The 23,496-nt window shown below is 35.4% G+C and overlaps 1 long non-coding RNA gene across 2 annotated transcripts; it reads right to left on the bottom strand.

Moving 5' to 3' along the window:
• Positions 1-372: 372 nt before the first annotated feature.
• Positions 373-3,106, bottom strand: LOC145038303 (uncharacterized). 2 transcript variants are annotated; one of them, XR_013679308.1, is made up of 8 exons: positions 2,836-3,106; positions 2,393-2,553; positions 2,138-2,266; positions 1,995-2,060; positions 1,683-1,922; positions 1,472-1,519; positions 1,088-1,148; positions 373-589 (listed from the first exon to the last, which is right to left on the bottom strand). It is a non-coding gene; the product is annotated as an uncharacterized LOC145038303 (long non-coding RNA). The 2 variants fall into 2 exon arrangements; XR_013679307.1 differs by having other exon boundaries at positions 377-589; positions 2,138-2,247; positions 2,836-3,102.
• Between the last annotated feature and the right edge of the window lie 20,390 nt (positions 3,107-23,496).

Raw genomic sequence — 23,496 nt, 5'->3', positions numbered from 1 at the left:
GCCACTAAATACCAAAAAAGTGTCACTAAAAACTTACTTTGTAATCTACGGCACAAAAATAAAATGCCACTAAAAGCGCTCCCACTAAAAGTCTTTAGTGACATTTTTTTGTTGTGCCGCTGCGGGTTTTAGTGGCACTTTCGGTTATGCCACTATAACATTTTTATTTTTAATGGCACTTTTTTTATGCCACTAATACATTTGTTAAAATAAATGTCATTTTCCTACTTTTAGGGGCACACGCTCTAGCAAAAAAAAAAAAAAAAAAAAAATCCAGAAATTAGGTCCAATTACTTTTTTAATTTCATTGAAATTATAAAAATATAATTAAGATCATAGACATACCAATATCATAATTTGAAACAAAAGTTAACTAACAAACAATAATATGCAAACTAATTACAATTTTGATAAATTCTTTGTCAAAAAATCGAGTAAAAGGTTTCATTTTTTATAATGCATTAGATGCTTGTGCTTTCTACAAAAACCCGCATATTATTTATAACTGTTATTCTTCAAATAACTTGCTCAATTTTCTTTCTTTCATGATCTTGTCGTATAATTGCTGTTGAAGGTTAGAAACTTCTTCCTGCAAACAAACTATCACTTTAGCGACTTCAACTTCAAGTTATAGCATATTAAAAGCTAAATAAGAAAATTAATACAACATATTATTACATAGCACAACAAATTCCATTCAATTCCAATTCCAATCCACCACAACAGTTTCCAATAAAAAGACCAATGGAATTCTCAATTCAGGGTTAAAAAAATGTCATCTCCAGTATATATCATATTTTTTATAATCTCTATTAAAAAAAGCCCTAGAAATTCAACTTAAAATTAAAATTGAAAAAAAAATCTTAAACTCTAACCGCTGAAAAAAGCCTTCTCTATAGCTCATCATGCATACATAAATACAAAAAGAATAATGAGAATTGGTGGTGTTTAGACAAAAAGAACATATGCAATCAATAGCAATATACTTTCATTTATTTATTTATTACAATATTGCCCTCTCAAAAGGGGCTATAATTGCTATAATAAACAAATGAATAAAAGCATAATGCTATTTTTTCCAAATTACCTTAATAATGTTTTAATCAGCCTCTTTCCTCATCTTCTGGTTCAACATCATCATTACGAACCTGGAAAAAAAAACATAACATTTAACAAATTTAAAATCCAAAATTAATAATAATAATAATAATAATAATAATAATAATAATAATAAAAGTTGTCAGAGAAAGCCATATATCAGAACTTTGATTCCTAAAAGGGGGACAAAAAATAAAGAGTTAATGTATTGGACTTTCATTTTTTTTTCTTATTAAGACATTTTACTTTAAATTAACAATCTATAATTTTGTGGGTTTTTTAAAATATAATGTTGTAATAAATAAATGAAAGTATGACTCTGTAATACACAATTATATGAAAGTAAGAAACACTAAACAGAAAGATTTGATACCTCTTCCTCCTTTATCTTTTCTAGCTCTTCAAATGCCGCCTTTTCAACCTAAAAAATAAAGAAATATGAATAATGAGAATTAGAAAATATTTAATATAAAGAATAATCCAGAAAAAAAAGACTAACATCCCAATCTTCAGGCTATAAATTAATTCAAAAATGAGTTACTATTAAAAATTAGGGGGACTTAATGTTGAAGAAAGTTAATTACCTGTTTGTTTCTCTACATTATCAATTGAGATGGTGCAGGTTGCATCAGGGCAGAGGAGAAAGATATAAACATGTGAAAGTTGGTCAGTTAGTAGGAATTTGTGTTGTCAATCAAAATGGTATTTTACCAAATTAACCCTAAAAAGGTCTCTCCATGCAAGAAGGGTCGGATGCTGACATCAAGGGTTCCAACTACACTTTTCAATACAGTTTGTCTCTCATTCCCATGTTCTTTCTTCACCTAATATTGTAAGGAATAATAAGCTAAATAAATAATAAAATAGAAAGAAAAATTAGATGAAAGATTATATACCGTGACAATGTATGCACTTTTTTGTCCCTGTTTACTTTCACATAGTCATTTTAGCGTGTTAACCTCCTGATCAAGTGGAAATAAATGTGAATGAATATTGTAAATATTTATAATCGAGGGCAAAAAAGTTATTAAGATATTACCTGCTTTGTAAATTTCTTTATGTAGCTGGTATGTATCAACAAATCTTTCTTATCTTCCAAGTGTGTTTCTGCCCTAAGACATGTTGTTGTCCAGTATTCTTCATCGAGAACTGCCCGACATGCAAAAAACTACCCGAATTCATGTTTATTGTCTTTAACAAATAGGTGATCATTGTGTTGGATCCAATCAAATTGAAGATTCGTGGTTTCTGATTTACAAATATATCTTTATTTAAGTTCATAAGTAAAACTTACATTACAACACATGTGAAGATGAGGAGCAAAACCAATAATACTGTTTGACAAAGAGCAATCAGACATTATGACGAGCACCTGGTAGGCAGAAGAAACAGACATGGTGGTTCAATCAACATAACTGTCTCTAACAGAGTTCACCCTGAACTGGTTGTCGGTGTCTGAAAAAAGAAACAATTTAGTTATTTGTTTTGCATTAAATCATATGATTCGACTCCTAAGTCGTAAACATGAAACTAATTTAGGGCACAAGGTCTCCCGATTTTGACATACATGTGCTTGCCTCTAGTGAGAATCTAACCGAAATCCTTAAGGTTATATCAATGGATCGTATATCCGAGTGTTACGTGTGTATGTTAGGAGAATTTAAATCTAGCATTAGAAGATGAAAACCGAACTCAATACACAAGAGCTGGAAAATTCTTAATCATTATCCATATTACCAAATTGAAGTCAAGACTAGAGATGGTGAATGAATGCGACGATGACATTGGACGAATGACACGACGGCGTTGGAGCAGTCAGCGATGACGCCGATACAGTAGGGACGATGGTGGCGGTGGAGCAGAGCGATGGCGTGCTAAAAAGCTGATTGTTTGGATCGTTACTTGGTAAGGGTTTAAAAAATGGAAGGGGTAAAATGTAAACTAGAGAACAAGGGTAAAACTGTCAATTTATAAGGGGGTAAGAAAATACCAAAATACCTTAATGTGATTAGCACATCAAACTATGTAAGGATATAACAGGATAAACCATATATGAACAATGTTTGTAGAAACTAACCTTATGTAAATTAGGAATCAAATTAATAGGCAATGATGGAAAACTGACCAAAGTTGTAAATTTTTGAAAGATTAGGGACTAGTTCTGTAAATTACTTTTCTTATTATAAAAGTTGTATATTTATATTATATAACAAAATATAACTTTTAATGGTATATTAAACCATTATACCACTAATAATTATAAATATCAGTGACATAAAATGTTAAGTGGTCACTAAATTTATTAATTTTTATAGTGGCACATAAAAATGTGTCACTAGAAACATGATATAGTGGCACATCAAATATATGCCATTATAAATGTATGCCACTAAATGACATTTTATTTGTAGTGGCTAGAGACAGACAATGTTTCTTTCCAATATAAAAATATACAGTGACAATTCATCAACTAACACTCGATATGCGACCACACTCATAGGATGAGTATTTGAGGATGCTAGAGCAAACAATACATGAATGTCTTTACAAGTTTGCTAAAGATGTGATTATCCTTTATCATGACCGATATTTACGCAAGCCTACAATTAATGATGTCCACCAATTATATACGACACATGAAAACAAGCATGAGTTTCCTAGAATGTTTGGTATTCTTGATTATATGCATTGGGGTGGTCAATGTGCTCTAATGCGTGGCGCGGGGCAATTCACACATGGTTATAATAAAACCGACAATAATTTTAGAACTATTGATGCCAAATGATATTTGTGCATGACATGCATTTTTTTGGTGCATTGGGTGCCAAAAACGGCATCAATGTTCTAAACCAATTGCGATATTCAACAACATCTACCTTCAAAAATCATATGATGTGTCGTTTTAGTAAATGGGACACTATACAAGCGTGGGTACCATCTTATTGATGAGATATATCTCGACTTAGCTACATTTATGAAATCATTCTCATGTCCAAACGAAGAAAAAAACAATTAAAGTTGAAGGGGCCCACAAATCAGCTAGGAAGGATGTTGAACGAGCCTTTGGTGCTTTAAGAGACGTTAACAAATACTTACAGTCTCGAGACGATCATTCAAGCATACAAGAATACATAACCTAATGTATGTGTGCATTATATTACATAATATGCTAATAAAAGATGAAGGAAAAACGATTTGCCACTACAATGAAAATGAGAACGTACCAATATTTGAAGGAGTATGTGCTGGTACGCCGGAATACACGGCGAACAAATGGGAAATATATGACCGCTCTGGATACCACAACATTCACACTGATTTGGTGGAACATATCTTTAATACTTATCTAAATCATGTCGCTTACCGTTGTAACGACGATTTGTTCAATGATACAAATAAAGAGTGATATATGTTTAAAGATGATTAGAGATGTTATGAATGACGATGAGGAGTGACATACTATTTTAATATGTTTTAGTTTCGTTTATATTTTTAAAAAAATAGTTTTTTTATTTTGATTATATTTACTTTTTAAATAATTAAATTGTTTTCTTTTTATTGATTTTATACGATTATCAAATTATATTTTAATATATTTAATTAAAAAAGAGAAAAAAGTTGGTGATAAACCACCATTTACCATCAATAAGAGGTGAAGTGAAAATGACACATCAATAACGTGATAGGCAAAAAAAAAAGTGATGAAAGGGTTCAAACGGCATATGACTGGAGGGTGTACTCACACCTCACTTTTTCTATGTTACATCAGTTTTACACTCACTCACCAAAAACCAGAAAATTGTCATCTTTCACTTACCTTGATTTATTTTTATTTTTTTAATATATTTTATACCAATATTGTACGTAGGAAATGTGGGAATAGAGCTATAAACGAATCGAACAAACACAAACAAATGCTTGTTCATTTAAGTTATCCAGACAAACGAACGAATACAAACGAATAAACGAACCGGTTTTCTTGTTCATGTTCGTTCATTTAACAAATTAGTTTGTTCATGTTCGTTCGTCTAACATGTTAAACAAACATAAACAAACAAAGATAAACAAATACAATTAAACATATAACAACATAAATGAACATATAATATAGTAATGTAATAAAACAATAATTGAACATGTATGAACATAAATAAACTTAAACGAACGAACATAAACGAACAACATAATGAACGAACGAGACTATTGTTCATGTTTGTTCGTTTAACTAAACGAACGAGAATTTGTATTGATGCTCTTTCATTTATTAAATAAAGTGTTAGTTTTAAACAAATAGAAAAGAAGACAATAGGTTGTAAACAGGAGAAAAGTGAACAGGGAAGATATGCTATGAAATGATTGGAATTGGAAATTAGAATATCAAAATCATTGTACTACATCACCTTATATAGTTGTTATTCATAACTGAAAATTAACTGGATAATAACTATCCACTAACTCCTAATTAAACTTATTCAACTTAAAAAATAAAAACTAACAAAACCATAACTACTTTTATTGCTCATTAGTGGATTCCTTAAAGCATATTTTCAACACTCCTCCTTGCTTTAAGGACTACACACTCCAATCCTTTGCCTTAAAACTTCAAACTTGCTGACCGGAAGTGGTTTGGTGAAGATGTCTGCTAGCTGGTCTTCATACTTGCAGTAGACTAGAGAGACATCACCCTTTTGCTGCACTTCTCTCAAAAACTAGGGCTTAATGTTGAAATGCTTTGTCTTCCCGTGAAATACAAAATTATTGGAGATTGCAATAGTTGCTTGATTGTCAATAAAAACTTCAATGCTAAATTTTTGTTCTTCTTTCAAATCACACATAATCTTTTTCAACCATAAAACTTGATTTGTGGTTGCTGTAGCTGCTATGAATTCTGCTTCTGCAGTAGATTGTGCTACAATCTGCTGCTTCTTTGAACACCATGAGAAAATACTTGAGCCCAAACTGAAACAGTAGCCTGATGTGCTTCTCATATCATCAATTGATCTTCCCCAATCACTATCTCAGAAACCATGCAACTTGAATCTTTGATTTTTCTCAAACTTGACTCCAAAATTGATGGTACCTTTGATGTACCTTAATATTCGTTTTGCTGCCCTAAAATGTATCACACTTGCACAGTGCATAAATCGCGATAAAAGACTAACAGCAAAGAGAATGTCAGGCCTTGTCGCTGTGAGATACATCAAACAACCAATTAGTCTCCTGAAATAACTTTCATCAACTTTATCTGCACCATCTTCTTTGCTAAACTTTTCTTTCTCATTCATTGGGGTGCTCACTGCTTTGCATTTTTCCATTTGAAATTTTTTCAAAATTTAATTTGCGTATTTCTTTTGACAGCTGAGCACCATACTTTTGTCTTGTTTGATCTCCATCCCAAGAAAATATGACTTGAGACCTAAATATGTCATTTCAAAAACCTGCATCATCTCTTTTTTAAATTCATCTATGAGCCTCTTGTTATTTCCTGTCACGAGAAAATCATCAACATAAAGAGAGACAATAAGAATATGATTCTATTTATGTTTCACATAAAGAGTAGCTTCAGATAAGCTTTTAACAAAATCGAGATCCAACAAGTAAGTATCAATCTCACTATACCAAGCTCTCGGAGCTTGTTTCAAACCATAGAGAGCCTTTTTGAGTAGATAGACTTTATCTTCTTTGCCTTGAATCTTGAAACCTTCTAGTTGCTCTAGAAATATCTCCTCCTGTAGTACACCATTTAGGAAGGCTGACTTCACATCTAGTTGAAACACTTTCCAACCTTTTTGTGCAAATATGGCTAGTAACAGTCTGATTGTATCTAACCTTGCAACAGGAGCAAAAGTATCAGAATAGTCAACACCATAAATTTGAGCATACCCTTTAACAACGAGTCGAGCCTTGAATTTGTTGATGGTGTTATCAGCATTGAGCTTTGTTTTGAACACCCATTTAACACCAATGACTTTTCTTCCTTCAGGTCTCTCAACCAACTCCCACGTTTTATTTTTTCTATCATAGACAACTCCTCCAACATTGCTTTCTTCCATTTTGGATCATTTAGGGCTTCTTCAGGATTAGATGGTTCATTAGTTGCAATATTACACCTTTCATAGACATCTGTAAGTAACCTTGTACCTCTTATGGGAGGATCATCAATTGACTCGTCTTCCAAGGCATCATCTATCGGTTCATCCTCTGATTCTTTTGTTGCATTGTCACCAAAAGAAACACCTTTTTGTTCCTTTTTCTTGTTCCAGTCCCATTGCTCGTCTTCATTGAAATGTACATCTTTGCTTATTGTCATCTTTTTTGTTTGAGGATGATACACTTTGTAACCTTTAGAAACTGAACCATAACCTACAAAGATGCATGGGATGGCCTTTTTATCCAGCTTGTCATGCTTAACCTGAGGAATGTGAACAAAACATACACACCCAAAAACTTTAAGAAAGCTTAGTGAAGGCTTATAACCAAACCATGCTTCAAAAGGAGTTTTACTTTCCAAAGCAAGTGTTGGTAACTGATTTTGTAGGAACACGGCTGTGTTAGCAGCCTCTGCCCAAAAATATTTTGGCAACTCCTTATCGTGCAACATACTTCTGGCCATGTCCAATATGGATTTGTTCCTTCTTTCGCTAACTCCATTTTGTTGTGGAGAATATGCAACAGTGAGCTGATGTTCAATGTCGGCTTCCTTGCAGAACATATTGAATTTTTCTAATGTATACTCCTTTCCATTATCAAACCTCAACACTTGAATTTTTCAATCACTTTGGTTTTCAACCATTTTTTTTTTTGAATTTCCAGAAGACATCAGTCACTTCTGACTTGAACTTCATGAAGTAAATCCAACACATTCTTGTAAAATCATCAATGAAAATAATGTAGTAAACATTACCTTGCAATGATGGGGTTCTTTGAGGTACTACAACATCAGTATGTATGAGTTGAAGTTTTTTTAAATCCCGCCAAGATGATTTATGGAATGGAATCCTCCTTTGTTTTCCATATTGACATGCTGAACAATTTAAAAGTTGATCATCTAACTTTAGAAGACCTCTCACCATTTCATCCTTTTGCATTTGTAGCATTCTTTGAAGATGACAGTTGTCACACCCCCAAACCAAGGATGGCGGAAACGTTCGGGGGTGGAGGACTTCATGTAGAGTATCACAACAATGTGTATAATACTGCTCAAAGTAAATACAACCATCACAAATATAATTGAAAACGTTACATCAAAGCACATGTTTACATGATTCACATCAATTACATTATGATACAAAATGAACTGTTTGACGATTTATCGTCCCATCCTCAAAACATTGTTGATTTCCTGTTTTCACTGAATTCCTGAGAATACAAGTAGTTTTGAAAGTGTCAACACAAAGGTTGGTGAGTTCATAAGAGATTTCGTTAGAAAAGTAAACCGTTTTCCTTGTAAAAAAACATTAGAATATGTATCCAGAAAATCCGATATTTTCTTTAAAATCTGTGTAATGTAGTCTTATGACCGAAGACCAAAATGTATAAGTAACCTTTCTTACTAATAGAAAATGTTATGTGTTTAAATGGACATGGACGCGTTTGAATTAAATGAAATTTCCGTATGTTCTCATGTTTGTTAATACTTTATGTATATGTAGTCCTAAATCCGAGGACCGAGAAAGAACAAGTATTGACTATACTTAAAGGTATAAATGTGGTTTCAAATGATGTGTAGTCATAACTACCAAAACCAAAAGTGTACAGTAATATCTGTACTCATTGAGATAAAAAAAAGTGATTTTAAATCGACATAAAACTCATTTAGGTTTTATAATTAAAATTCCGTAAACTTTATGGATTGCTATATCCTTATGTGAGTCGCTATAATCATACTATGACTATGTGAACCTGCCACGACGTTTCTCAGGCGTCGCGAAAACTGAAATGACATTTGTCACCCGTAGACCTACAGGTCCCACTATAGCTAGCAGCAACGTGTGGGGTGTCAAACCCAATATAGATCTATATACAAGTATCACGTTCTCCCTCAAGGAGATTCTGATTATAACTACCAGGAGTTATATCCCGCACTCGGACGTACGGGGAGAGAATGTCTCACAATATAGGTTAACAAGTTTACGTGAAATGTGTGTGAATATAAATCTTTTCTGTATGAATGTACTCTTTCTGTACGAGTGTGTTGTGTGATGTATCATAAACTATACCTATTATAGTTTATCTAAAACGTTTGTAATATGTATGAACTCTTTTATGGAAATGTATTAGTGTTATGAATTTATTAAACTATACTTTTTATAGTTTAATATACGTACGGGGAGAGAATGTCTCACAATATAGTGTTATGATATTTACATGTTGTTGGCTAACTTTAGCCATTCTGCACCGTTTTGGAAAAATCATAGAAAAATCATACAAAGTCAAAAACTAGATCCGTAAATTCTGAGAGTTCAAAAAATGTGTCTAGTTTACTCATAATTTTTATCACGATTTTTAATGACCTCCAACTTGGGTGAAAAAGTCCATAATCACAGACTGGTCCGGATTGTTGTTTGAAATGATAGGCAGTTTTGTAAAAATCACCATAAATTGTAGAAAAATCGTATGGAGATGTGCAAGTAGTAATTTTAAAGCTAAGAACTTGAACTATTTTCACCTTGTACAGTTTTGAAAACAAAAATGTTTATGATGCCCAAAACAGTCTGTGAATGGAGTTGAACTTTTCTGATGAAGGCTGTTAGAAAATTTTAGTTATGTTCTTGGTGTTTTAACTAGTATTCCCCCCCACCCCCTAAACACTTGAGAAAACATGAAAATGTAGGGTTATGAACTCACCTTGAGTGATTTCAGTAGATAAGTGTTGAAGAAGAGAAGTGTTCAACCCAAGAACACTTGAAGAATCACTTGAAGATTCGAAGCTCTAACGCAAATATGATGGAGTTTGTGTAAGATATCCATGATTTGAGTGGAAATAAGTGAGATAATAATAAGGAGAATGGATTATGCTTACCAAATGTGGAAGAACACTTGATAATCAGCCTTGAATCTCGAGTTTGGTGGAGAAAAAAATTTGAGAGAAAAGTGGTGTTTGATACTTAGTGAAATGAGAGCAAATGAGAGAAATGATGAGAGAGGATGTTTGTTCCAGCTCTAAAAACGTGGGAATGGGTGTAAATTGAGTGTAAGGGACATTGAAGTGACCTAGGTAAGGTGGGGAGGTATGGCTGGTGATAGAGTGGGTGTGGGGTGGTTGCTTGTGACATAAGTTAAGGCAAGGTCAACACTCCACCTTAAATAAATCCCCCATTAGATCTTTATTATTTAGATAATGATTTTCATCAAAATATGTTTAAATTATGAATATTTAGGGTTTATTATGTTAAAATATAATTTCTGGAGAAAATCCCGCTTTAAAATTACGAAATACGGGCTTAAAATGTTAAAAATATCAAAAATGGGTGAAAAGCATCAAAAATCCGAAGTCTGGCCGAGTTTCTGTCTTCTGATGCTGAAACCGAGAGGCGAGAGGCCAGAAACCGAGAGGGGGAGAAGAGAGAGAGCAGGAACCAAGAGGGGAGAAGAGAGACCGAGAGAAGAGAAGAGACAGAGAGGAGAGAAGAGACAACAGAGAGCGAGAAGCGAGAACAGAAAGCGAGAAGCGAGAACAGAGAGCAAGAAGCGACAGAGAGGCGAAAGGGGAAGAGAGACAGAAACCAAGAGGGGAAGAGAGACAGAGACCAAGAGGCGAAGCCGAGAGGGAGGAGCAGAGACCGAGAGGCTTCTCTCCTTACTTTCGGTCCGAGAGGCTTCTCTTCCTAAGAAGTGTTTCGGTTCCTAAGAAGGGTTTCGGTTCCTAAAGCCTATGTTACTCGTTTTCACTCTGTTTTGAGCCGTTTTTGACCCGGTTAAGGGTCGGAATGACCCGAATGATTCCAAAAAGTTACGGAAACTTTTGAGAGAGATTTGAGAGAGATTTTACACACTTGGAGAGATTTGGGAAAGATTTGACATTCTTGGAGAGATTGCTCATACAAAGAGATATTTGAGAGAGATTTCACATACTTGGAGAGATTTGGGAGAGATTTGACATTCTTGGAGAGATTGCTTATACAAAGAGATATTTGAGAGAGATTTCACATACTTGGAGAGATTTGGGAGGGATTTGACATTCTTGGAGAGATTCCTCATACAAGGAGATATTTGAGAGAGATTTCACATACTTGGAGAGATTTGGGAGAGATTTGACATTCTTGGAGAGATTTCTCATACAAAGAGATATTTGAGAGAGATTTCACATACTTGGAGAGATTTAACATTTTTGGAGAGATTTCTCATACAAAGAGATATTTACGGGACATTTCACATACTTGGAGAGATTTGGGAGAGATTCTTGATAAGAAGAGATAGAGTGCAAATGATTGAGAGAGGTTTCATTTGTGACATTTGTGAGTGTCCGACTTCGCAATGCAAGGTTCGTAAACCCTGTTAAGCCTTGTTTGAGGGTCTTACACACCCCCGATGAGTATGCATCATTGTTTTATCGGTTTGGGCTCGCCACGTACCACAGTTTAAGGTTAAGGATATCTAGATGTTCGGACTTTTTGCTTTATGATTTCTCATTAGAATAGAGAGTTATGTAGAAGTTTCATAATGTAAATTCTAGTACCCACGGGCAAATTGAGTCAAACGGTTTGACTTGTTGACTTCAGTTGACTTTGTCTTGACCGGAAATTGACAGTTGTCACTGATGGGTTTTGGTCATAAGACATCCTATGTGCTCATACAAACCCTAAAGCTTGGATCTAGGTTTCTCTATTGTACATGCTTTGAATCCAAGACTATAAACCCTAATTCTAGCATGCAAGTAATCATATTAACATAAGAATGAGTTTATAATGTTACCTTGATTGTTATGTAGCAATAACAATCCCAAATCTCCTTGTATTGACTTTGGAAGGCTTAGAGTCACAAGTGTCACTCCTTTAATGGTTCACAAACACCATAAGTAAGAGGATGAAGAGGAGAGAGGTTGGAGGCTGCCAAAAACGTGTGTAAACCCTAACAAGAAGCTTAGCCACGTTTTTGAGCCTTAAGGGGTCTTTATATAGTTGGGCTATTAGGGTTATCTAACAAGGAAACCCTAAATTGGATGCTTAAGCCCTAAGCAACCCATAGACTCCTTTTAATCAAGCCCTTGGATGATTTCCTTATGGGCTTCCCCATAGAATTCGTCCAACCCTTGATACAAGGCAATCCATGGCCCAAATTATAATTATCTTATAATTACAATTCTAGTCCCTTAAGTTTAATTAATCTCTTTTAGTCACAAAACTAATTACCAATTAATTATTGACTAATATTAATTAAACAATATGATTTCTCCTTTAATATATTATTCCCATAATATATTAATAAATCATATTTAGTCCTTTCTCTCCATAATTCATCCTGTCAAGTTGCTTTGGTGAAGGCAACCCAAAAGGATCATGCACCATTGGGTCAAGTACATACCAAAATAGTTATGGACTTAGACACTAATCCAACAATCTCCCACTTGGATAAATCTAATAACTATTATGCGTATGACTTCAGATCCTGATCTGCAATCGTAGCTTTCCAAAGTCGCTGTCAACTCTGATCACATCAGATACGCGTGTCCTTAGATAAGGGATCATATATTCCTCCATTCTAGATATCGTATGAGATATGATTTCAAATCATTCTCTTTGTACTATTTCTCGATTCTCGATTTATGACGACTGACTAATTGAACAAATCAAATTAGCCCTAGCCCGGCCGAGCATTTACGTTTGTCATCACTAAACCATCGAGGGGCCCAAAGATATCGCTTTTATTCTTCTTTGGATAAAAGGAACGGATAAACTTTGATACAATGCTTGCTTGCACTCACTAACCAAATCACACACAACAATATGTTTTATAACACCAAGTTACTAGTGCATTTACATATTATCAATTTGCAACCGATTAGCAAGATACAACTCACACATCTCGGTTTCAAGAATATAAGATGTTATCGTCTCACCAATCACTCGTGATACATTTCATGGAGTGATCCCAGTGAGCGTGGGTTTAATCCAATGCTGAAATCCATATTCATAAGCACTCATGAACATTGCAGCAAACGTTTGCTTATGTCTAATACTCTTCTAGACAATCCACACACCAATTCACGACAGTCTTCATTCATATCTACTTCCAACATATGAACGACCGTGGCCCGTTTGAATAATTCGATTATTGTTAATAAACTCAATTATTCTGGAAGTCAAAACATGCAAAGTGAAACACAAGAATAATACTAATCCCATATGGCCTCAACCCTTTGAGCATAAATAAAACACGTTTTATTTATCACCATATCGATTACTCATTATTTGTCATTTCGGGTAATCAACTTCTTACTTGAATTATTACACTTGTCCCATGCTCCTAGCATGCACACAATGTTTACCTATGGTTCTTACTTTTGTGGAATAGACAAATTGCACACATTTCCAATCATTCTCATTTCACAACTCCAAATCCTTTTTCATAAGTGAAAGAATATCAAATTCTTGCTACTTATAGAATATGCTAGATTCTAACATCCTATGCAATGATCCTTTCGTAATGTCACTGTACCAAAGTCACAAAGACTATTGCCAATGATATTACAAAGTCCTCTATCGGAGATTGTTACAAGACAATTCCTTAGACATGATGTCTCTCACTCAAAGTACATTCCTTTGAACATCCTTTTGCATAAAGGTTTCTAATCTAGTCATAAATTTTCAATATTTACTTCCCAGTATGGACACGCTTCCATATGTTCCATATGACAACTCATTTCTTAATAGAATCTTTTCTATTCATCATAATGTCAATATGGTCCATTCAATACCATGCTTCCAACTACTCACAAGCAATCAATCCTCATCGAACTTTGGATTGTCCTTTGATAGTTGTTTAATTATTTTAGTCAAAACCGATTCTAGTTCCTTTTCCCTCTAAATGCGCTAGACATTTGGAAAATTTTAGAATGGTCAAACATTAAAGCATTTGCAATCGATCCTATACCCGAAGCGTATGGGACACGGTGCATAATGTTTTATTGCTATGTTCTCAAAATTCGAATTGTGAAAACGAATTCCGTAATCATAATCGAAATTTTAAGAACACACTATGTACCTTTGACTAAATTTATTAACATTTCTCAACCTAAGCCTTTAGATTTGAAATGAAGCATAATATTCTCTCCCTTAATTATAGCAAAACAACTATACAACCCTTACGACTTTGCAAGGTATAACTCTTGTTTTCTATAATTAATATTGGCAACTTGCAAAACTTTCCATAATAATCATACAATCATAACTTTTATGCTCCCACTATCATGATGATTACTATAAAACATAACATTCATGCTCCCACTAGCTTCGACATGTATTCATAAACATCTTAACTTTCAGAAAGACAATACTTATTGAATTTCTTAAGCCCATGTTTCTAATACTTAGTGCTTTGATAAACTTTTACCAAGGCTTCTTGAACTTATACACCTTTGCCTTAGATAGTTCATATGTGTGTCTTAACAATTAAGACTAATTGCCAAACCTCACAATTCAAATTATGGAAAGGGATACCGTAACCATGATTGAATTCGAGAATGCAATTTTACAATCACTATCTTCTTAAAATCTTTCTTAGTGAAAGCATTTCCTCACAATCATTTTCATGAAGGAGGAAATCTTATGACACTTAGATTTAAATGGTGTATTTGTTCCTATCCATGTGAATTTGTTAAAACCAAAGTTTACGACAAATTCAAACTCATATGGACTGAACTTCCTTAATCTTGATTTCTTGTCTTATGGTAGCACAGCTGCCCACCACGTCTTCCAAGTAGTTAAGCATCTCACCTTCTTCCTATCAATGTACCTTTCATTGATCAAGGTGCTTTACCTTTTATGCGTTCAAAATGAGAACTCATAGAACTCACATGCATAATTAACTTAATTGGAAACAGCACAGAAACAAAATAATGTCAACACGATAGGTTGTAAACCTCAACTCGTGTGCTAGTGATGATCAATAAGGTTTATTTGATTTGTTCTTGAAACCTTTCAAGACCATTAAGACTCCCACTGACTCCTTGACATATAAGATTCTTTTGTCAATAACCATTTCTTGACAAACAAATATTCAAGAGTTAGTGTAGTTTTTATCAAAACACTTCATAAATTGGTCCTAGTCGGTCTTTGTCTTATTCAAGACATCACAACTTTCCACATTTGATGAATGTTATAAACCTTTAATACCTTTCACTCATTGTCACAATCTTAACTTTAAGACTTGTTATTGGAACGAAGTATGATAGACTTCTTGATTTAACCATTTCTTCAATCCTTGATTCCTCTTCTTAAACATACAATTGTACTAAGACTTACTTAGAGGATCAATTGAGATATGGTTCTTAATCATTAAGACCCATTATAAATCATAAAAGCTAGTCTCCCTTCTTCTTAGAATGGAGAAACTTTTATCTTTCTGCCTACTTGATTCTTCTTATTCATTCTACTATTGATCTAAACCCTTTAATCAATTCATAATTACACTTAATCTTGTAAGTATAATCATATTTACTAAACCTTTAGTAAATCATGACGAATATCTTTGTTATTCTTATGGTGAACTTGATCAACACACAACTTTGTGTACTCGATCTCCTAGTCCTTCACTTGACACTTTGTCAACGAATTTGTCTAATTTCCAAATATGAAATTTCTCATTCATCATGCAACCAAGCTGCGTGATTCCAAATTTCAGTCCAATTGAAATTTGGGCGATGAGAAACCCTCCCTATTTGGTAAATTCTTGACATTTCCATAAATAACATAACTAAGAATCATATCCATTCGTTGTAGAAATATGCAAACATCAATTTTCATAACGATTTCATTGCAAAGAAGTAAACAAATAAATAAGTCAGACAAATTTATTTTATTTATAAAAGCAGCGGAAAAACATTTGTCCTTACAATGCAAAATCTATTGAAAACTATGTAAAAGCAAAATTTCTAACAAATCTATAATAACTATCTAAGCTCAAAATCCAATCTTCAAGTCCATGCGATCAAGATCCACCTCTTGTGATTAGATTCATCTTGCTCTCTTATCAAGCTTCCTTTCTTTTCACCGATCCTTCAAAACATTCAAATGCAATCTTATCGCATCATGTATTAAGAATCAATGAATAGGAACTTAACGGAGTTAGATAGTGGATTTTACCTGAAGCGTAGTCATACTTTTGACTCTCCCATCTCTTAGATCTCTTAGGTAAATAGGGCAACTTCGTCTCCAATGCCCCTTCTCTTGGCAATAAAAGCAAATTGACTCTTTAGGAACAACACATGGAACAACTTCAAACATCGCCTTTCTCTTATGATCAAACTTTTCGATCATTGCATGTCTTTCATTGCCATTGTCTATATCCATAGAGGTCTTGAAGGCAGATTCACCAATCAACTTTGCTTTTTCTATTGTGCCAAACCACTGCTGATTCAGCAGCAATAAGCATATAGGTGAGATCAATAAGGGTCACGTCGTGGTTCATCATATAGTACTCTCTTACGAACTCACTATACGAGTTGGGAAGTGACTGAAGAACCCAATCAACAACCATCGCTTCACCGACAACGGATCCCATCATTCTTAACCTATCAATGTGTGACTTCATCCCTAAGACGTGTGCACACACCGACTTTCCTTCTTTATGTTTACTTGCCAAAAGGGCTTGAGTTATATTGAACCTTTCAATTTTACAATCTTGTGGGTTACGGAGAATAATTGGAGGAGGAGGAAGTGAAGCATGATTTCTTGTTCCTCGATCAAATCGCGGAATATCATCTTCATGTGGAAAGCTTGTTCCACAGGATTTGAGAAGACCATAGTTGTCGAACTTTGACATCTACAAAACGGGAGAAAACAAATTCAAGTTAGTTGATAGATTGAGTCCTTAGTAAATCACCCAAATGAAATACTAAGGCTAGGACCCAACACAATATTCTACAACTCGGGAGAGGGATGCCGTAACCCAAATTGCAGAACATTTGAAGGTAAGTGAATGACGATTCACTAATTTCCACCATGAAAAATGAAGAATAATTTTAAGTTTTAAATCTATGAAAACTCCTAGATCCTCTGAGATTCATTGAACATTTCAATTGCATGTTTAAATCTCGATATGCCCCTCTTGTTTATGGCTGGGATGCCGAGGATCACAAAGCGGGTGTGAATAACCATGCAAACTTACATGGTGCCCTCATATGTTACAGTCACCTATTCGATGTGCCGGTAAACCACACACGCTCCACCGAACTATGACAAACATTGAGTCACCCTTTGCAACCTTTGCTTAGAACCATTTAGTGTGCCGGTAAACCACACACGCTCCACTAACGGCTTCGCAAGGGCACAAAGTGTAATTTCATGGAATTGCATCAATTCACTTTGCCTAAGTAACTAAGATTGGGAATTTGAAAAACATTTAGTTACTTTGTATTTCATTATACTTATAATGGAAGGTTTCGTCCTATCCTACCCGTTCGGCTAACGACCCTCCACTAGTCAAGAGTGCGGTGGGTAAGAGTGGATACCCATTCAATCGCCATATTATAGGCAATTTCCTTAAACACCCCTTATAGACCAGCTTCGTGAATGAGGCCTACTAACGGTAAGACTGACTTTTACTTATACATATATATAATGTTAGACTTTTAATGTTATATATAGTATAGGGTGCATTTTACACTTTTAAAATACTATGTGGTTAACTTTAACAATTACACTTTTAATTCAATTAAATGGTTAACCTAAACTTTTATGGATTTATTAAATCTCTTTTAATTATACTCCTTAATTAATTAATAAAACCATAAGGGTGTGAATTGAACTTTTCAAAACATTACTAGAGTTTTAGAATTTAACATTCCTAATTAAACTTTTTATCAACTTTTAAATTCCAAAACTTGAGGGCAAGTTTTGAAACATTTCAAAACATTAGGGTTTAGAATTTAAATATACATCACAATTAAACTATTAATCAAAATTTAAATTCCAAAACTTGAGGGCAAGTTTTGAAACCTTTTTCAAAACATTAGGGTTTTAACTATTTAAATTTCAAAACAACAAAACTTTTGGGTTCAAATTTAAACTATAAAACCTAAAGGGTAAAATATGAAACTTTTCATAACAACAAGGATCAAATAACAAATAATCTAAATTAACATTTAATCACATAATTATCTATATTTGATTTATTTAATGATTTCTTGCAAAACAATTTATCAATTTACTCAAAATAATTAATCAATTATCTTATAAGGAAACAATTATCTTATTAATTGATAATTATCTTTAATTAGATCAAGAATATAGTCATATATATATATATAATAAAATCGGATTTATATTGATCTAATATGATAAGGTAATTATCCTAATGCAAAAACAGCAAGAAATCCCGAGATACCCTCCATCTGACGAGCTGACTCGTCGAGTCAGGCATGGACTCGTCGAGTCACCTTGGACTCGGCGAGTTCATCTATGGACTCAGCGAGTCCAGCCTCTAGAAACACAAAATTCGAAATTTTCAAACATATCAAGCATCAATACAATAGAAACCAATCAAGGCTCTGATACCACTGAAGGGTTTTGGTCGTAAAACATCCTATGTGCTCATACAAACCCTAAAGCTTGGATATAGGTTTCTCTATTGTACATGCTTTAAGTCCAAGACTATAAACCCTAATTCTAGCATGCAAGTAATCATATTAACATAAGAATGAGTTTATAATGTTACCTTGATTGTTATGTAGCAATAACAATCCCAAATCTCCTTGTATTGACTTTGGAAGGCTTAGAGTCACAAGTGTCACTCCTCTAATGGTTCACAAACACCATAAGCAAGAGGATGAAGAGGAGAGAGGTTGGAGGCTGACAAAAACGTGTGTAAACCCTAACAAGAAGCTTAGCCACGTTTTTGAGCCTTAAGGGGTCTTTATATAATTGGGCTATTAGGGTTATCTAACAAGGAAACCCTAAATTGGATGCTTAAGCCCTAAGCAACCCATAGACTCCTTTTAATCAAGCCCTTGGACGATTTCCTTATGGGCTTCCCCATAGAATTCGTCCAACCCTTGATACAAGGCAATCCATGGCCCAAATTATAATTATCTTATAATTACAATTCCAGTCCCTTAAGTTTAATTAATCTCTTTTAGTCACAAAACTAATTACGAATTAATTATTGACTAATATTAATTAAACAATATGATTTCTCCTTTAATATATTATTCCCATAATATATTAATAAATCATATTTAGTCCCTTCTCTCCATAATTCATCCTATCAAGTTGCTTTGGTGAAGGCAACCCAAAAGGACCATGCACCATCGGGTCAAGTACATATCAAAATAGTTATGGACTTAGACACTAATCCAACAGCCACATCATCCCCCCGTTAGAGGGAATTTTGTCCCGAAATTTGAATTCAAGCAAGGAGTAGGCATAAACAATCGAGCCAAGAAGTGAGGATACTTCCTAATCGACTGACTCACGCTCCCAAGTGACTCTATGTCCTTGGTTAGTATTCCAGTGAACTTTCACTAATGGGAAGTGGTGTTGTTTCGTCCGCTTGACCTTGGTCCATGGTCACTATGGTTCTTCCAAGAAGGTGAGGCTCTTGTGGAACTTGATCTCGTCGAGGGGAATTGCAAGAGTCTCATCGGATAGATACTTCTTGTAAATTTGGGACGTGTTGGGTAGAGTGTACTTAACCAAGCTCGCGGGAGTAGATTGAAGTAGCGAGTTACAGGGCTGATTCTGACAAGAATCTCGAAAGACACAATTATTTGGGGTATTGGCTTTCTATGCTTTCCGAAGCGCACTAAGCCTTCCCAGAGTGAGTGTTTCTAGAGGAATTTGGTCGGTTATACTGGCGTTCTAAAGGTTTCTTCCTCTTGCTTCTCTTCCTGTCAAGGGTTGCTCCCTTTAGGGTCAAATTTGGGAGGGGGGTCCGTATTTTTTGAGAAGTTCCAAAGGAACTAAGACGGTAGGTCAGCGAGACCCCCAATTTTGGTGTATTCCTGCTAACGCCTTCGGTGTTGACTGTTTCTCAACGATTTTGATCAATTGAAAGGGTCCTTATGAATTTCCACCGTGATAATGATGTGTCTTGAGAATTGAACTCCTCAATTCCAAAACTCGTATCTAGAGAACTTCGGGTAATACTTCTCTGATCGTATTGCTTCCGTAGTTTGTTGTAGCTCCTCTCCTTGGTTTCCTTCTTACTACGAGGGTAGATAAGTAAGTCATTTGTAATGACGATGATGAACTGATCCTAGCAAGAATGGCATATCCTATTTGTTACGTTCATGAATCCTACGAGTGGGTTTGGTTCTATCCGAGGGTATCACTACGAACTTTCAGCGTCCGCATCGAAATTGGAGGATTGTTCTCGGACATCCTTCTTCAATACTCATGACTGGTGATATTCAGATCTCAGGTCCAATTCCTGAAGGGTACCTCGTTCCTTGCGGTTGGTCGGCCTATTCGTCTATGCGAGGCAGATAGTAAAGGTTTCTATTGGAGATGTTGTCGGGGCCTCTGAAATCGATGGAATTATGAGCAATTTGCTTTTCTATTTGACGAATAAGACCAGAGTTTTCCAGGGTGAGAAGCTTGGTTCTTCAATTTCATTGTCGAGTAGTTCGACAGGTTTGACCTGACAGCTCTTGTAGCTCGGTAGGAAGTATGTGGGTTTGGTTTACGCGACTAGGCATTTTTGAATGGTAGGACATTTACTCGTCCTTCTGGGCAACCTTAGCCCGAAGCTCATGGCAGGACTCGTACCATATCTGTCCCAAGCTTCTATGCTTGAATCTTCTCTGCTACATGCGCGACATTCCCGAAGGGCTCCTGTATATACATGTGATAAGGCTTCGGGAAGTATAACACTCCTCTGGTGCGTGTTTTGGAGTTCCACATCGAGAGATGACCCAAAGGTCCGTGCTAGATGTTTATGAGAGACGATAGTTTCGATATTCGGGGCTTAGGCGAAGGGCCCTTTTGTAGTCGTTAAATCGGGAAGACGAGGGATATATCAATCAAAATTGGATAACGACAACAATATCTTTTTAGATAACATGAGATAAGTTGTATTTCGAAGGAAGAGATCACTAGAGTGATAGAGTTTCCTGTATTTCTTTTCTGTGTGTTCCGTTTTGTTAAATGTTATGATTATTGCGGATGATTCATACCACAGTGTCTAGCACTGGTAGTGGGTGTGTTTTCGATAGTCAGTAATGATAATTGATATCATGATTCCTGACAGGTCTCCTCACGATCGAGCGGTATATGATCGTCGTATGTAAATTGATATCGTGCAATCGTCGAGTGGGTGACCCCACTCAACCCCTAATACTAGACATGGAATCGGAGTCAGGATGGAATTATCTGTTTCAAGACTTTAGTATTTTGATTTTTAAATTAACCCCAATGTATGGACAAGGTCATCACAACTTACAGGTAATGCTCCTAAGGTCACATATGAATGTCTTTGGTTTGATTTGTATGAGAGAGAAAATATTTTAGCTACTTTTTAGAAGGAAGGTTACTTTAGTAAGCGTACCAAATTCATTACAAACATATAGTACTTAAACGTTTTGTCGTTGGGAACATTACAAAAGTCCTAACATGGTTCCATTGCTGCTCCTGTTGGTGTGTTCATCACATTCCTCCTGTTCCTTCGCCATTCTTCTCAGTTGGACATTCTCTCTTGATGTGTCCCGTTTCACCGCATAGGTAGCATACTGGCCCTACCTTGGTGCAGGTGATTGAAGGGAGGTGATGGGCCGGGGCCCTACAGAAACAGACAGTATGCCCTTTCCTGTTGCAGTTTTTACAGTGCATCTCCCGGCAAGCCCCATGGTGATGAAAGCCACATTGGTTGCACTTTGGGAGTTATCCCTCATATGGTCTGGCAGGCATTTGGGTGGCAGAACCTGTGGCTAGTGTCGAGGCATGTGTCATGATTGTTGTTGTAATGGTAGGGGCGGCCCTAGGTTGTTGTCTTTTAGTGTATCCTTGAGATTGGTGGCGCTCTTTCATGTTCCAAAACTTTCTCTTCTTGTTCGTAGGTTTGTGGCCTAACGTATTTTCGTTGGTAGGTACCCATTGGTGTCCTTGATTGTTACCACAATTTGTATTGTTAGTACCGCTTCCACCCTGCTGACGTTGTTAGTATTGAACTGCACCATGATGGCTGCCACGGCTGCCGTGACTGCAGCTTGAAAAGTAGCAGCGTCTATTTGAAGTGTTGGCGCCTTGCTAGTTGGTTTGTTGCCTCTTGGTGAAAACATAGCTCTGTTTCATGACGAAAAATGACTTCGTTAGTGGAAATGATTGTCTTAAGTGCATCCTTACAATTTATTACGCATATAAATTTTTTGCACATTACTGTACTATTCTTAGTGTTTCTGCTAACGCTCCCGAGATGGAGTTATGGCAGTAGGTAGCAGTAGGTTTCATACGGATGTTAAGCTTTACTCCTCTTAGAATCATGTTTGTCCGAACACACTTGGCTGAGGAATTTTGATGGGATCCGGTGCATTAGTGCTGGAATGTTCGCACTCCATAGGTCTATGAAGAAGAAACTTCTCAACAAATGTTTAAAGGTGAGACGATAATGAGTTTTTAGAATGGTTATATGTCGCGAGTTTTCTAACTAAGCTTATCTCATATCGATTTGTATCAAAGTTCGGTTGTTTAGGGTGTTCTGAAAACAATTTATAACGAGATTCTTTGTATAATAAACTAATGTATTTTAGTAGCTCTGTATCCAAGTGAAACCTTATACTTGACCCAAGCTAGGTCCTTATCATGACCTATTGATGTATGCTTAGTTATATAATTAAGGCTAGATAGTCCTTCGAGTCTGTTAGGTACATCCTAAGCCCATCTTGTTAATATGACTTTAGTAATCATGGTTTCAGTGAAAATTTTGACCTCGATGCAGGTGTACTTCACATTTGTGCATGGGTGGGTTTTGATAGTAGATAGATTTCTCGATTAGTATGACCACTTAATTTGTAGTGTCGTGATTTTACATAGAGTAGCACCAGCGCATACTTATGAAGCTAATTTACCAGGTTTGGTGAGCAGCATGAACTCTACTTACGATGATCCATCCCTTGTGATGCCTGAGGCAAGGTCGATGCAATTTTGTAGCTTTGCCAATCAACGCTTGGCTACAATCATCCTTTCTTTGAATGCTGTGTGTCCTACCCTGTTACTCTCTTTCCTCTTCACGAGTGGCGATAAGGTC

The sequence above is a fragment of the Lactuca saligna genome, chromosome 4, assembly GCF_052625555.1.
Source record: "Lactuca saligna cultivar CGN05327 chromosome 4, ASM5262555v1, whole genome shotgun sequence".
Classification (NCBI taxonomy): domain Eukaryota; kingdom Viridiplantae; phylum Streptophyta; class Magnoliopsida; order Asterales; family Asteraceae; genus Lactuca; species Lactuca saligna.
This window is presented reverse-complemented; position numbering and strand designations above follow the sequence as displayed.